The sequence below is a fragment of the Prunus mume genome, linkage group LG2 (assembly GCF_029339155.1).
Source record: "Prunus mume cultivar Tortuosa linkage group LG2, ASM2933915v1, whole genome shotgun sequence".
Taxonomy (NCBI): domain Eukaryota; kingdom Viridiplantae; phylum Streptophyta; class Magnoliopsida; order Rosales; family Rosaceae; genus Prunus; species Prunus mume.
The window spans coordinates 40,988,708-41,001,606 of record NC_142699.1 but is presented as its reverse complement, the minus strand read 5'-3'; the positions used below and the strand labels follow the sequence as shown (position 1 = coordinate 41,001,606).

General features: G+C 37.7%; 1 pseudogene across 1 annotated transcript; it reads left to right on the top strand.

The window, feature by feature from the left end:
- The first annotated feature begins 8,499 nt into the window (after positions 1 to 8,499).
- LOC148920384 (putative aldo-keto reductase 2) lies at positions 8,500 to 11,974 on the top strand (annotated as a pseudogene). Its single transcript, XR_016124542.1, has 5 exons — positions 8,500 to 9,453; positions 9,878 to 10,078; positions 10,477 to 10,649; positions 10,746 to 10,848; positions 11,429 to 11,974. The product of XR_016124542.1 is annotated as a putative aldo-keto reductase 2 (transcript).
- The last annotated feature ends 925 nt before the right edge of the window (positions 11,975 to 12,899 follow it).

Genomic DNA, 12,899 nt, shown 5'->3' with positions numbered 1-12,899 from the left:
GTTTCTTTGACTTAATTTTCTAATTTTCATGTGGGTTGAAACATACATTTTGTGTCTATATTGTATGGTTCTTTTTCGAATATATGGGGAAGATAAGTAGATTATCAAACTCTTCCACTCTCTCCTTACCTCTAAGACCTCCTTCATCCCCCTTTTCCTATCCTTAAGATCCAACAACCTGTCTTTTGGAACTCACTGAACATCATTTCCCTTGGCATCAACAGCATTTCTATTAGAAGCTGCAACCATTCCTTTGGAAGCATAACATTTCCTTTTCAAACCCTCAACATTTTCATTCACCATTTTTTTCCCCTATTTTGACAATACGATATCTATAATATTCTAATGTATGAGGAGAGAATAATTTATGGGTGTAAAGAAACGGGTACCCTGCTTTGCGCCTTTGCGCAATTAACCTAACTCCATGGTTATAATTTTGGGTAAACTCGACTGAATAACTCAACCTGATCATAAGAGCACTTCCAACAAGGGTCCTTTCCAGGCAGGAGGGGGCCCAAGCCCCAAAAGAGCGTTCCAGCGGACCGAAGCTGCCCAAGCAGCTTGTGGGTCCCAAAGCGAGGCCCACAGAGGCGAAAAGAGCCTATGCTCTGGCGAGGGTTGCTAACGTTATAGTTGACACTAGCTGGCGTCGACGAGGTTTGAAATTTTTACCGTTGGAGTATACATTTCACACGCCAATGGTAATAAAATAAAATAAATAAATAAATTGAATTCCATGTGGCGCTAGGCTGGCGTTAGCGATTTTGTGCCAGCGGCTAGAAGCCATGTGGCGAGGCCTCTGGCTCTCAGATCTTGTTTTCTCCTCAAATCCAATGGCTGCCTTTTTTATATTTTTAATAAAAAATCTGGAAAAAAATTACCAAAAAAATCTGGAATTTTTTTTTTTTATAAATACCTACCAATATTCTTCGCTTTCAACACCAAATCCTCATATATTTTCTTCTCCTTCTAATATTATTCACTTTCTAGACAAAATTTTATTCACTTTCAAATTTCATTTTTATTCATCATCTTATGGCATCTTCCATCGAAGCTGGAGGGGCGTGGACAATCATGGAAGATGTTCTGTTGTGTAAGTGTTGGGTCCAAGTTGGTCATTGTCCGATCACAGGCAATGAGATGAAATTCTCTCGAATGTGGAGAAAAATTCATGCTGAATTTTGTGAAAGATCGGGTTCGGCTCATACGGAAATGGCCTTGGCTAGTAGGTGAATTTTTTTGAATAAATAATTGGGGAAATGGAGAGATGTGTTGGCAAAAGCAAGGGACAACCATCGAAGCGGGGAAAATCGTGGCAATGAGGTAAAGTATTTGTAATTTCTGTTTTATTAATTTTAATGTCCTAATTTGCTTTTTTTGTTTTTTTTTTTAAAAATAATGTTTCTTGCATTTCCAATATTTTTTTTTATAAAATAGATTATGCAAGCACAAATGTGGTTCGGTGCCATTGGGTAAGGCAAAAAATTTTCAACCATGACCAATGTTGGGAGGTTTTGAAAAATTGTTCGAGGTTCAAAATTATTCCCACAGGTCTAACCGTTGTGTTGAACGACATGCCACTTCATGATTCAACAGCATCGAATTTGCCTTTGGATTCCCCAATGAGTCAAGACTCACCAATCCAAAGGGAGACGAGGCCTATTTGGAGAAAGGAGGCAAAGGCCAAGAGAGGGAATACTTCCACCAATGATACTGCAAAATTTTTGGAGCAAATTGCAAAGAACGGCACTATGAGAATTGAGTTACACATGAAAAAAGATGCGGATGAGAAGGCACTGAATAAAGAATATGCATGAGAAAGGGAGTATATACGCAAACAAGACATTGAGAAGAAGGATCGAGAAACCATGACCATGGATACAAGCCATATGTCAAATGAAACAAAACAATTTTGGGAGCTAGAACGAAGGGATGTTATGAGAAGAAGGCTTTTCCGTGACGATGGACCTAGCAACACTGATTGGTTAAATGATCAAAACCATTAAGTTATTTTGCTTGCCTTTTATTTAATTGTATTGCTTGTTTTTTATTTTATTAAAGTAGTGGTAATCCTTGTCTTTTATTTAATTAGTAGTACATCTTAATTAGTTGTATTGCTTTTCGTATAGTGAATAAAGAAATCATTCAATAAAATACATTTTTATTCAACACATTGCATACATCAAACTAAAGCATAATTAAAAACAAAAAAAACATAACCAAAGCACAATTAAAAACAAAAAAACATAACCAAAGCATAATTAAAAACAAAACACAACCAAAGCATAATTCAAAACAAAACATAAACAAAGCTTACATCAACACAGAGCAAAATTGAAAACAAAGCATCTTCACTTGACTTCATAGGTGATATTCGGGGCTTCACCTCTCAAGAGGTCGTTGAATACCAAGGATTGACCCAGCACGTTCAGGTCATTTTGCGATCCTGCAATTTTGACAAAGGCATGCCAAACCCATGTATCGAATCCAGCAACGGCTTCCAGAATGATACTCTTTTGCCCTTTCCTATTCCCATAATCTCTTTGCAAGGTAGTTGGGCAATTCTTCCATTGCCAGTGCATACAGTCAATGCTTCCAATCATGCTTGGAAAACCTCGAGCTTCAGCTTTTTGTAGAAGCCTTTGGAGGTCCGTAAGCGTAGGTTTGTGGAGGTGGTCCCTGGTGTAGAGAGTTTCGATTACATCACAGAATCTGACTAAGCTCTCTAGAGTAGTGAACTTCCCCATCCTAACAATCTCATCCACCTAATTAGTAGATGCACCATACGTCAGCATTTGTATAGCAATTGTAAGGTTTTGCTCCAGAAGAAGCCCCAAAAACCAGCAGGATCACACTTCTGAATGAAGTATGCATCATAATTGCAAACACCATGCATGACTTTATTGAACAAATGAGGTTTCATTCTATATCTCCCTCGAAAATCAACATTATAGTACACAAAATTTGGGATAAAGTAATCTTCCAAAAAATTCTTACCCCAAGAATGCCTATATTTGTCTACGTTCAGGCCACGGCTGACTTGTGAACCACTATGGCGGCCTTGCCTTGATAGATCGAGCATACCCACTGCCATGGAAACTTGTTCATCATCTTCTTGCTGCACCTTTTTTTCTTCAGCTCTTCTACGCCATCTTTCTTTAATTTCTCGCTTTTGTCTCTCCAAGCATCTCTTCATGCTTGACATTGAAAATGGAGTATGAAATCTAAAATCTGATAAATGAAAGGATAGAAAGATATGATGTGAGAGGTATGAGTTGAGCCTATGGTTTTATAGAGAAATTTAGAAGATAGAGATGACACGTGGCGCGATTTTAGAGGGTGAAAATCTTATTTGAAATATGAGATTTGTATTTTATAATAAATATCGACATGTGGCACCTGAGAATCTTATCCTAAAATTTTATTTGAAATTTGAGATTTATATTTTATAATAAATATCAACACGTGGCAACCAAAAATTTTATCTGAAAATTTTATCAGAAAAATTAATTCGAATTATGTGATATGAATTTTATAATAAATATTGACACGTGGGAACCGAAAATCTTCTAAAAATTAATTGTTTAGGTTTTAAAAAAAACGAAAAGTGAATAGTATTTGCCCTTTGTCATGGCAATGGGTGAAAACACATCTTGCCTTGCCTTTGCCCTTTGCCATGACAAATGGGTGGAAGTGCTCTAAGAGGGTTGGCCTGGTAATGAGTGGGTATTGGATTCAAAAAATATAAACCTCTATATACAGGTTGGAATCAAAACTTAAAGGCATAATTTTGGGTTAACTTAATCAAACGGCCCAACTCAATCACAAAAGAGTTGGATTGGGTTGGCCTAATAATAAGCAGGTCCCAAGAAATCATAACTTGCTATGTATGAGCTGGATTATAGATTGGGACCAAAACTAACCCAACCTGTACCGACATTTGCCCACCATCTTCCCCCAACTAAATGCCAAGTCATAATGCCGTAATTAACTCAAGAAAAAGAAAAACTAGAAGAACCCAACCACTCAGCGCCCTTACCTATGTCCCTCCATAGGGAGCAGCCACCAAATCCCCCCTCCGCCAACAACAAGTCCCATTCCCTATCTCTCATCTCCTTCCTCATCCCTCCTTGTAAAGTAGTATAAATTATTCCAAGTGGGTGAAACAGAAAACAATCATGACAACAAGACCGTGTTTCCCAAACTAGAAGGTTGTGGTACAAATCTATATATATGAAGCAAAAGGCAGAGAATTGTGAAATATTTAAAATATCAGAAAATGTCATTGGTTAATGCAAATATTAAAAATTGAATATTAATTAAATGAGGATAATATAGTCAATTTATATTTATATTTTAAAAAATTAAAATTAAAAATAAAATTTTATAATAGTTCATACTTTATGGAACATAATTACTCATTTTATCTTTTCGTAATATGGTCAATTTACTTGTCCCCACCATTGCACTCCTCCCACCAAATCTTGATTGGATTAGGTGAAATATAAAGAGGACTCTTTATCTATGGCCTAACCCCACAACTCTTCTTGCAATTTTCCCTTACAAAAATTCATACAGACCCAAAACATAGTGTTACCTAGTGCTTAAATACCTGCAGTTATTGTTTTGGTTCACTTAGTGTTGGCGGAACAATACGAAACAAAATTATAAGCATAAAATATGATAGCAAACTTACATAGAACTCATGTAAACTAACAAACATAAATGTGTAGAAATACTGACAACATTAGCATTTGAGGCTTGCGAGAATTGCAATGTCCTAAACACATATTTCGCTCCTGTCCTTGTGCTCGCAGTTCAACAGGCGTCCATCTCCTAAGATTTAACAATTTATAATCCTAAATTAAAATACTTCAATTTAAGACTCTGGTGAACCAATTATATATCTGTACTCTGTTGACTAGACTCAAAATTGATCAAATGAGTAAATTAGAGCACTGGGGAAATACTCTTTGTTTTTCCACGAGTTAGAACTTATCTTTAAGGAGGAAACTGTTGGGTTTATATAAAACCCAAACATCATGAGGACCGCTCCAAATTCCTCTAATCTGTGATGAACCTATGGTTTTTCCGACATCCACGATCAGGGCCCACTTACTAACATAATCATCTTCTCCAAAAACAAAGAAACAAAGGTCGAGACTTTCTGCCGAAATTTGCAGAGTCTCCATAAAAATGGAATTTTCCCAAAATTTCAACCTATCCAAAAATACTGATAATAATTCAACAGTATGCACAATACAAAGCACATAATTATGAATTGGCCTCCGCCTTACATCCAACCCTAACATAGGCGATAATAGAGCAATCCTAGAGCAATTGGTTTACAGCGAAAAAACAAAGTTCAACGAAATAGAGACAAATAAGATTGCCTTACGAAGTTCAGGGCCTCGGAAATTCAAGTCTCGCTCGCTACTGGCCGAATCAAGCTATTGCCTAGGCGTAAAACAGAAAATTATGAGTGGACAAATTTTTTTAGTAATTGAAAAAACAAACTAACCCCACTGTTTGAAAAACGATGCTAAAAACATGCAATTGAAACCATTCATACGAAATCAATATGAAACTAAGGTATTCCCATACTGCCGATATAGTATAGTTTTAACCAAGTTCAATTTCTTTTGGCTCTAACCAAACCCCTTCCCGAGATATAGGTTTACAAAACGTAGTATGTAAGGAAAAATTTTAAAGTAGTTAAGCGTATACATATATATAGTTAGATACATATAGACCACAAAAATTCTCATGATGCTGTAGGTATACGCTCCAAAATTCATAAATATACATATAATATCTATATACGATAATCTCACACCAATACGAGTACAGGAAAACAATCCAACACAGGGATTGTTTGACTAACAGGGTTTCAACTTTCTACCCTACATCTAGGGATGAGCTGTCCAACCGGGGGACTGCCACTTAATAGCACACACGCCAAAAAATCCAACGCCACATGTGGCCAAACCAAACCAACTATGTCCTACACGCGTAGACTGCTTTATCACAGGTCAAAAAATCCAACGCCACATGTGATAAAGTTCTAACATAACCAAGTGAGCCCACACGCTGAAAAATCCAACGCCACATGTGGGTACAACAACTAGGGGAGGGTACTTAGCATGGTGCAAACACAATACTAACATAACAATCAACAAAGTACAGACTCTCATACACCACGTGCCCAGTTCTTAAATCATAATGTAAATAACAACTTCTCAAAGCATATAAACCATATCCAAAATAATTATGAAGTTTAAATATCCAAATGACTGCAAATTCCATAATTAAAATAATATTTCAACTCCATATTCAAAATAATCCAATTTAAATGCATGGTAATCTAATCTTTGAAAATAATGCTTGTTCAAAACAAAGTCCACTCGCAGAAAGTTTGAAGCTGCGTGACTCGAGAGGGTCCCTTCCGAGTACTGTTGAGCAGTACCTATTGAAGAATACGAGGACTAGATTAAATAAAATACTTCGAAAGAGAACTTTAAAAACAAACTCCTAGTTTTCCGAGACTCAAGTGTGTGTATGACGAACGGGAGTTTCTAAGGTCCAACTATGCGTTTCGAAAGGGGAATAACCTAGGAAGACTTTTAGTCAATCGAGTGGTCAAACTTCCCAAATTTAGTCAATTGGGCTTGCGTGGCCCACGACCTCCTCCGAAAGTTCCTATGAGTTCAACCAAGCCTACTAAACCCGTTCTGCAAGTTTGGTCTTGATCGAGCGGTAGGATCGCTCTCGATCGCAAGATTAGACGGTCACCATTTTACGTAATCTTTGAATAATTGATTCGGAGTACCCAGGACTCCAATTCTCTATCCGTGGGTTCCTACATGATTCTAGAGGTATATAGATTAATATATTTGGAAATTGAGTCGATCCAACGATCTGAACATATCGAACCTGGATATCACATAATAGGTGTAAATCCGTTCGACCATCAAACAATAACACTATTCGAATTTAGCATACCGTCGTGCTCAAGATGACATGGGGAACATTTTAGAACAAGATGGGCCACCACACCAAGGCCCAGGTGCTGCAAACGCATGGGTGCCTTGAGAAAATTTTGGCGATCGAAAAATTCTCGAAACACCCGACAATACCTATACCTACATGATTGTGACAACTAGGGAAGCAACTTTGGGTCTTGGGCCACAACCAAAACGTGGCCGGAACTTGCCGGAAAATCAAGCCAAAAATCGGTCAAAACCTAGGTTTTAGATTGAGTTTCAAAAACCCAAAATTGACCCAAACCACCTGAATAGATAGCTAGATCTCATTGAGATGAGAAAGCATACTTGGATCAACCAATTTTGTCACTGGAGCAGCCAGAAATGTTGTCGGAAAGCTCCGGCTGTTGCGGCTGTTTCTAAGCTCATAGCGTGACGTGACGGCCTAGGTGGTGGGGCTTCAAAGATAGATGCCTTCGCCAGTTTGTGCTGGTCGTTCCAAAGGGTCCCATGACCCAACGTGGCCGGAGTAGCTCAAATGCCAACCAAACGTGGCCAGCCTGGTTCGTGAAGGGAGAGAGTCGGGGAGGAGGAGAGAGAAATGAGAGAGATGCGAGAGAGATAGAGAGAGACTGAGCTGGGTTTTTAAAATTCTGACTTTGAAATATTTACGATTGTACTGCTACACTTCTGTTGACCATAACTTCTTCGTTAAAATTCCAATTTGAGCCCACTACGTGTCTATGAACTCGTATCGACGAGCTCTACACAACAATGCCACTCAAATCCCAAAATCCTTACATATTGAAAAGTGACTGTCATGACCTTATCCAAAGATAAAATTGTAATTTCACAATTAAATAAATTAAATAAATAATTAAAATTGGGTCGAGGTGTCACACATCATTCTTGAAACAAACCATCGTAGTTGTTCCCAACAGAGGCAACGTGTTATTATAATTAAGGGTAAATTTCAATTTATAGTCTAGAAGTTTTCCGAAATTCAGACTTTACAACATCAAGGTTTTTTGTCATCAACTTCATACAAAAAGTTTGACTTTTCTACTATTCCTATACATCCATCAGTCATTCCCGCCAAATGCTTTGTTAAATGATGACATGGCAATCAATGGTCACACATGAATTGAAAAAGAAAAAATAAGAAAGGAAAAACAAAAAAGAAACAAAAAACTCTCTCTCCAGCACTAGGCATCGCCTGCTCCCAAGCCACATGCCACAATCCGCCATCTCCATGTCGAAATCTCCCTCAGCCCCCTTCCCCTTCTTGAACACCATGCGTAGCCGCCCTAAAAAATTTTCGCATCACACCCATACCTCCCCCACCTCCCAAAAAAAAAAAAAAAGAAACCCCAGGACCACCTCTAGCACAAAATCAAACCTGACCCAAATTTGTTAAACCTCTTTCTAATTGCATGGTCTGGTGTGCTGGTTTGGGAATCTTCCCTTCAAATATGGTGATTTCATTTTGAGATGAGACATTAGTCTGAAGGTATGAATTTGTTGGGATTTCTCAGCAATTGAAGTTCATATTTTTAATTTGTTAAACCTCTTTCTGAGCTGCTGGGTTTGTTTAGTTTACTCATTTTGTGTTTGACTGGGTTTCATGAATTGAGAAGGAGAAACTAAGTTTGATGAGTAAAAGAAACACAAGAACTTTTTTCTGGGTTTGATTAATGGAAGGAGAAAGATGCCTGGGTAAGGATTGATTCAATTGATGGGGTTGCGTTACTGGCTGTCGGAGAGAGGGGAGGGATGGAGTAGGTGGGGTTAGTGGCTGTCGAACAGATAAGATGGAGTAGGTGGTATTGATTCAATTGATTCAATTGTTTTTGTTATATTTTCTATCTCCTTTTCAAAAAAAATTATTTATTTAATCTTTTATGGCAAAAGTCACTTTTGGTCACAAAACATTATAAAATAGTTTACCACTTTGTTCTCTGCCATTTCAATTTGAAACAAAACAGATAGAATCCTCAATTTTGGTTACATTTTTTTAATTTCTGTTAAATGTAAAGGGGTAACAAATATATGTCTTTTTGCCGGATGGAAGGGCGAGAGCGAATACCAGACGGTGGCTTGTTCAAAAGACAAGCATCAGTTGCAGTGGCTTCCGCGTCAGCCATGACGCTTGCTGCACCTCAGTGAATTGTTTCTGATTGGCCAGCTCGTTTGAAGTTTTCACTTTCTGCAGATATAAATATACGAACCAAACTGAAACAACCACAGATAGCAAATGGCAGGAGGAGTGAGGAGAATAAAGTTGGGTTCACAAGGCCTTGAGGTCTCTGCTCAAGGCCTGGGATGTATAGGCATGTCTGGCTTCTATGACGCTCCGAAGCCCGACGCAGACATGATCAGTCTCATCCACCATGCCATTGACTCCGGTGTCACCTTCCTCGACACCTCTGACTTCTACGGCCCCTTTACCAACGAAATTCTGCTTGGCAAGGTACGCCACTAACCTCGACTTTGCTTCTTAATATTTGCTTATAATTTGTATCAATTGCTTTTTGGGTTTGTTTGGGCTGTTAAATTGGATGAGTTGATGATAAAATGAATTGGGCTTGGTTTGGTTCGGTCTTGTTCCTGTATTTAAGTTACTAAATCAAGCACAAGCACTGAGAGAGACAATAATTTGTACAATTGCTTTGTGGGTTTTGTTTGTATTGTTGAATGGGATGAATTAGTGAAGAAGTGAATTGGGTTGTGTTCACTCTGGTTCCTGTATTTAAGATACTAAGCCAGCCAAGCACAAGCGTTGAGAGAGACAATGATAAATGTAATTGCTTTTTTGGGTTTTGTTTAGATTTTTCAATTAATTGCGATTGATGATGATGAAGTGAACTAGATTTTGTTGGATTGATGAGGATCAGGCTCTGAAGGGAGGGGTAAGAGAGAAGGTTGAATTGGCCACCAAGTTTGGCATCTACTTAGTAGACAAGAAGAGGGAGGTGCGAGGTGACCCTGCCTATGTGAGGGCTGCTGCTGAGGATAGCTTGAAGCGCCTTGGTGTTGATTCTGTTGATCTCTATTATCAGCATCGGATTGACACCACTGTACCCATAGAAGTCACGGTTTGTCTTCTTCCCTCTTTGAGATTTGATCTCCTTTAATAGCAATTACAGAGCAATATGCATCTGCAGGCCTAGGAAAGTCATGTTTATCCGAAGATTTACAATATGTTGTATAATTTTTAGTCACATATTTGATCAATTCCTCAATTTGATTTCATTTGTGGTTTACCTTGCGGAAGTCATGGTTTGACCTCATTTCTCATATAACAGGAACCCCTTGTTTGTGATGGCAAGTTAGTTGTAATTTTTTAAAGTTTAGTTCATATCTCAATGTGATTGCATCTTTTTTTTGGGACTTGCTCTAGAGTATCATAAAATGCAGTATTGGTTATCATGAATAACTTATTTTGAGCGTTTTCTTTTGATTCCTTAAATTCCTTCATTATATCTTTTGCAAGGTAGGGGAATTGAAGAAACTAGTTGAAGAGGGTAAGGTGAAGTACATTGGCCTATCTGAGGCCTCCGCTTCTACAATAAGAAGAGCACATGCTGTTCATCCAATAACAGCTGTGCAGTTGGAGTGGTCCTTGTGGTCGAGAGATGCTGAGGCAGAAATAGTTCCTACTTGCCGGTGAGGCTTTATGGAACTGGTATAACTATTTTCTTTGTAAATAACAAGTAGGTACCAAATTCGTTATAATTTATCACACTTGCCTAAATTTCTCAGGGAACTTGGCATTGGTATTGTTGCATACAGTCCTCTAGGGAGAGGATTCTTTTCATCAGGCGCTAAGTTCGTCGAAAACCTCTCCCATGATGATTCTCGAAAGGTTTGTTGGTATTTCACAAATTTTTTCGATTTTAAATTACCAAACTGCGAGATAAAATTTTCTTGGTATCATCATGATGCTATTATTGTGTATTTCCTGAACTTCCATCTCCCCTGCAAGATCTCAATTTGATAATTCATCTCACAAAGCTTAGTAGTCTCTCCTAGTATCCTCTTACTGAGTTTTCTCAGTAGTCTTCTCTCCATCAAAAACTTGGGTAGTGCACAAAATTTCTTTCTATAACATTAGTACCTAAGTAGCTGTCATTCATCCAGACAGTCAGAGCCCACTAACGTTCTAATTTGCTTCAATATTCTTTATTTTATAATGTTTTGTGGCAGAGTTCCACACTCCCATTTTTCATTTAGGCCTTTCGGTTTCTCTAATGGTTCACTATAATTTGAAGAAATAAATTGGCAAGAAAGGTTGACCATGAGCTTCTCCTGATTTCCTAGAGAGTTCACTGTAGTTTTCTGGTCATGCTTATTTCTGTCCATTGGATTGTTGTACATCTTTATCATGTCATTTTGATGAAGCAAACTTAGTCTTGATTCTGAATTGTTTAGTTCAATGGTTGCAGGATCACCCCAGGTTCCAACCCGAAAACGTAGAGCATAATAAAGCACTATTCGAGCGGGTTAGTGATCTTGCTGCAAGGAAAGGGTGCACCCCATCTCAGCTAGCACTGGCCTGGGTTCATCATCAAGGAAACGATGTGTGTCCGATACCTGGAACCACGAAGATTGAGAATTTTAACCAGAACATTGGTGCTCTTCTGTGAAACTGACACCAGAAGAACTGGCTGAGCTTGATTCTTTTGCTTCTGCTGATGCCGTTAAAGGTGGCAGATATCAGAATGGCTTTAGCACTTGGAAGAACTCTGAAACTCCTCCAGTGTCTTCATGGAAAGCCACATGAGCATGTGCATTTTGTCATGTCATAATGCTTCTTTGTACCTCACGAGCTTTGTGAATTTCCTTACTGTTATGAGAATAAGTAGTGCATGTGAAGTGGTATGTAATGACTGACTTTGAGACGTTCGTCATTTTGTACGCAGATTTCATCATGTTGTATTAGTATCCAAAACTATGAAATAATCTGGGGTCAAGCGAAGTTTTTCATTTTATTTATTTGATTTAATTTTCTCTGTCACTAGCAATTTTTAAGAGATCACAACAGAGAATGACATTGCTTGCCAAGAAACCAAAACTAGGGTTTTGTTTTCTAATTTTCATGTGGGTTGAAACATATATTTAGTGTCTATATTGTATTGTTCTTTTACGAATAATTGGGGAAGATAATGTTTTCTGGTCAAACGTTTCAATCAGTTAGCTAGCTTTCAAGAGAATATATCCATTATATAACACATGATGTAGATGATGTAGCAGCTGAGGTGGACAGTCATATCAATTAAAATTATTTAATATTTTCTTTTCTTTTATGATTTAATTGATGTACTGTCCACCCCAGTTGCCACATAAGATGGTATAAGGATGTGGTATACAAATATGGTAAGAGTAACATTATTCTTTTGTTAATCAAATTGTCATTTGTCATACATCTAAAAAGAGAAACGAAACCGAAAAAATTGGAAAACAAAGTAAACTCTTTGCGATTGCCTTATCATCACCCAATTTAGTGCCAAGCACTATATTTAAAGACATTTCATATTTTTTACGTACTTTTTTCCTAGTTTCTGACTTACTTTCAAGAAGTTAATATGATAGCTGATACTTTGGCCAAAAAAAAAAAAAGGATATATCTCTCGAAATACTTGTATTGGGTTTAGCAATTATCCTTATTTTTGGTCGATCAGCAAAAAAATTTGAGTCCTTTTTTGGGTTTAGCAATTTTCCTTTGGATGTTGTACTTAAGTTAAAATTTGAGGGCCGTTTGATAACCATTTCAATTTTAGTTTTTAGTTTTCATTTCTTGTGCTAGAGTATAGCGGAAAAAAAATGGAGAATGGAAGTGAGAATGGGAGTGGAGATGAGATTGAGAGGGAAGATGAGAGGAGAGGATGGGAGGGAGGAGTAACAAAAGTAGAAACA